We start from the raw sequence: 4,590 nt of genomic DNA, 5'->3' as shown, positions 1-4,590 counted from the left end.
AGGTTATTATTGATATTTCTATGCACAATTTACAGATGAATATACGAGTATTTACCAAAGCTACAGATCACAGCTTCAATTCAAAACGTTAATCTTAATTACTCATTAACTTCATTTGTTTTTTATAATTTCAATGCTTCAAACATGTTCTCAAATAGTCAAACGTTCAATTTAAAAATTTCATTAATTAATTTGTCAAATCAAATACAACAAAAGTTCAATTTAAAAATTTCATTAATTAATATAATCAAGTTGCATTGCTTCAATCCTCAATTTTACATTTGAAAATATTTTAAATTCAATTCAGAAATCAATAAATTTTAAAATACATTTGTTTAATTTAAATGAAAGTTCGCATTTCAATTGAAACATGAAAATGCTTTTATTACATTAAAATCCTTGAAAAATCTATATTTTTTACATTTTTTTATTCAAATGCATTGTTCTTCAATATCACAAAAAATATATTTGTAAAATCAGCAAAAAGGAAAAATAATTGGATTAATATTACAAATAATGACTGTAAACTAAAATTAACGATTTATAATACAAAACAATATCTAATTCAACAAAATATAATTGGATTAGTATTAGTATAAAAAAAACGAGTCTAGAAACTTTCTATTAAATTACACAAATACATTTTCTAGTATTAACTAAAATTGTATAATTTTCAGGAAACTGAAGCAACGATAACTTAATAATTTAGCGTGCGCAAACTGTCAAAATGTATATTTAGCAGTTGCAAATGGCATACATTGAATCGAATTTAAATATCAATAGCTAATACTATTACTTGTTATGTAAACTATATTGTATAAGCATTCCCTCGCGGCCTACCCGGATGCACCACCACCATTTTGGCAAAGCCCTCGTTTCAGACAATTCGGTTATTGTAATTCAACATCCAACAACTATTATCGACCCATCACAACTATATATCATCAATATAGTTTATTAAATAACATTTCACATTTTTTTTTTGTAACAATGAGTCTATTAATTAAACTCCGTTGAAAATACAGTATAAAATTATTCAGATTTTACAAAATATCTTTAGTAGCAGTAATTTTCGTTTTTTAGATGAAAATCTTAATTAGAAAACTACTACTAAAAGGATATTTCAAACTTTCATACAAAATACTGTAATGATCTTTAAATAAAGTCTCCATATTTTCCTAAATGTATTTAGGTTAAGATTGAAAATAACTTCTTTAAGATTTTTACGTTCCTATTGATAAAGTTTGATGAATTAATTAATTAATCAATTTTAATTAATGGTATATTGTACGATCACTATTTCATCGTTCCAACTAAACGGATTTCAGGATGGGGAAAATCTAATCAAATTTTTCCAAACCGAGCACCCGCATCCAACCAACCCTTCCTCCCCCTCATACAATAAACGTAACAAGTTACCCTTTTGTCGCGTTACCGCAGCACGCACATAACCAGGTCAACCGAGTATATTGTTCCCGTTAATTAATCAGCGAACCCACCTTGCGAATAAAACGAAGCGAAAAAAAAATGCAAGAGCCATAAAACACACGCCCTTCGAAGCAGATGAACGCAAAGCGAGGGATGAAGAGAGAGAGAGAAAAAAACTAATTACATTGTCAAAGCGTCCGAAAATTGTAAAATGCGAGAAAGCGGATAAATAGAGCGTACTGTATATATCCATTTCCTCAACTGCTCGTATCTTCCCTTTTTTGTTTTGTTTTTATCCTCCTTTCCCTTCGCGGAAGTCTGCAGACCCCAATCGACATTTGCCGAAACGCAAGACGAAGGGGAGAAAGAGAGGAAACCAAGATGTATGGATGCAAAAGCACACGAACCGCGTGACCTTTCACTTTCCAAACGAGCAACAATAATCATTACACCCTTGGGTGAAAGGGAAACATAAGTTATGTTCTCCTTCCTCTACACTTCAAATTACAGTCAGGACTATCCACCCCAACCAAAAAAGAAAAAAATATACAAGTAAAAGACAGACAAAAAGTATACAATCGGAGGTCTGTTTTCGATCCAGAAGTTTGAAGTAGACGGAAAGCAGACGGCTTCAACCCCTAAAAAATAGCATATTTTTGGAACAAAACTTCACTTACTCTCTAAACAAACTTTCTTAATTACCAAAGAAAAAATCCACTAAATCACATTTGCCTCGTTAATGAAATTGAACATTTTTACAACAAATTACGTTTTAAAATAATTAATTCTCAAAAATAAAAGTAATACAATCAAAATTTCTCTAGAAAAGTCAACTATTTTACTTTTAAACCGCTTTTCTCTCTATTTTTAACAAGTCATCTGTTATTGCGACGATGATATAATTGTATTATAAAAAAAAATGCAATAATTAGACTTTGACAATTTTGTTGATTAAAAATGAGGTAATTATAGAAAACTAACAGAAAATATTAACCAATATATATTTAACGATCATAAAACAAAAAACAAAATTGTTCATAAAAATGTGTTAATGTGAGGGGAAAACAGATATGGGAAATGAGTGGAAATAATAATTAATATAAATTTAACGATCGTTTGTATACAAATCTTATTAAAATTTTAACAGACAAAAGATATACAACATTGTTTACAAACAAACAAACAAAAAAAAACATATTTGAGACTTGTGAGAAAATAAACAGTTATGGGAAACAAATTTGAAAAGTTAATTGAAGAATTAAGTGGACAACAAAATAAGTCTTAATAAAATTTTGATGAATTTATAGCCTTAAAGTCTAACCAGGAAACGAGGCATTTACGACCCTTCATCAGTTTCAATTCAATTATCTAATTAGCCGTCTCCATTTCAACAACAACAACAAAAAATAACGAAAAGGACACGAATTGAAAAGTACTTAACGAATGGGATTAGTTCAAGTAGAATATAACAAAAAAACTAACAAGTGATTCAATAATGATGGACTCTAGTGGAAGGTAATTACGAGGCCCAGCATCACGCGCCGCGGGATGGCGGCTTTCCAATTACATAATTACACAATTACGTAATTAGAAAGAAAATCAAGTGGAACGGGTAAAATGCGAATGGAAGAGATCCTTATTTTTATTATTATTATTATTGTTGTTAATGGAGAGCGGTTATTATTTGTATTTTTTCGTCGCGCAGAAGGAAGAGGCATATGGTTGACGCTACTACAAAGACCTATTGATGTTAAGCTTTACCGCTGCAAGGAATTGTCTTAGACGCGTTCCGAGCGCGTCAAAACATCAAGGATTATGTTGAGTGGATTAAAGTCCTTATGGTTGTAGTCGGTTTTTAACAAAAAGTAAATGTTCTGCAACCGTAAAAGGGATACGTACGAGCGTTGGCGTTTGCGTAACATGCGGTCACCACCTGACAGATAGCCATCGCTTTGCTTTGGCTTTGTTTCTCTTTGTAAATTGTCTTTGCAACGCTTAAGAACAAAGCAGAGAAAGAGAAATATACGAAGAGAAAGAAGCAACCTTTCGTTTGGAGATGCGTAACGCAACTGTACGGGAACGCAAATAGCTCGAAGTCCGTTCCTGTTGCACGCGATTTATGCACGTTGCGTTTACTTCGAGGAAGTTACATGATGATGATGGCCGGTTCTGAATGCGAAAACAATAAAGCCGAGATTCCGATAATAATAACAAAAATAAAAACAAAAAAAAACGGTTTTACGCAAATCGCATTTGCGATTTATGAGCAAGCAAAGAAAAATTACAATACAAAAATTTTGATTAATTAGCAATTGTTGCTGACACGAACAAAAAAAAAATAATAATAATTGAAACGAAAAACAATGCACGATCAAAAATATTGTTATTCTTTCATTTTTTTTCTTTCTTCCACCGTGGTGGGGTTCACGTGTTTGCATTTCATATATAAATACGAATTTTCTTGCCTCGTTACGGTGTGTCCAGAGTTCACCTAAATTAGTCCCATCGCCTCGCTGTGTGGAATCCGATTACAGCGGAAATCCATAAACGCAATCGGTGAGTAGTTTTCGATTTGCATATTGAGGTAAAGCAAATAAACAAAATTCCAATTTATGATTCGTTCCATCAACATCATCATGATCACGATCAGAAAAAGATTTTAATTGAAATAATAATAATACTTGATTGGATTTTGCATAGAGCGAAATTTTCAATTTTTTTGTTTTCCAGTTGCAAACTTAACTATAGCTAATGTACATTTAACTTACTCGACAGAGCAAATCGATTGAATCCCTCAACTCACCTGAAACAAAAAAAAATAGAGATTAGTATTGTGGAATGCGTTTGTCAACAAGATTTATAAATATTTTTGTGTTATGTTCGAACCCTTAAGAAGACAAAAACCTTTTAAAAAGCCTTTATTTTGGAAGCGTCAAGCGAATGGAATTTGAGCACTTCCTGCAAACGCCACAAACAAAAAAACAATAACACCCTTTTATCGAGCACGAAAAACAAAACAAATTTGGAAATTCAATAACACAAAAACTGAAAATATTCGCATTTCAGTTAGTTAAAAATAAATTCTCTGTAAACTTCGATCATTTTATAGCAATAACTAAAAGCCAGATTTAACTTTTTGTTGAAATTAATATAGAAATGTCT

At 31.3% G+C, this 4,590-nt stretch overlaps 1 protein-coding gene across 1 annotated transcript in view; it reads left to right on the top strand.

The window, feature by feature from the left end:
* Positions 1-3,854: 3,854 nt before the first annotated feature.
* The window catches only part of LOC108561585 (angiotensin-converting enzyme-like), a 12,218-nt gene continuing 11,482 nt past the window's right edge, over positions 3,855-4,590 (top strand). Inside the window, exon 1 of the mRNA XM_017919588.1 lies at positions 3,855-3,984. The gene's annotated coding sequence lies outside the window, so the exon portion shown is untranslated. The remainder of the gene's footprint in view (positions 3,985-4,590) is intronic.

Source organism: Nicrophorus vespilloides, unplaced genomic scaffold (genome assembly GCF_001412225.1).
Source record: "Nicrophorus vespilloides isolate i.1.1-1 unplaced genomic scaffold, Nicve_v1.0, whole genome shotgun sequence".
Taxonomy (NCBI): domain Eukaryota; kingdom Metazoa; phylum Arthropoda; class Insecta; order Coleoptera; family Silphidae; genus Nicrophorus; species Nicrophorus vespilloides.
The sequence above is the reverse complement of the archived record's forward strand: the minus strand, read 5'-3'. Positions and strand labels throughout refer to the sequence as shown.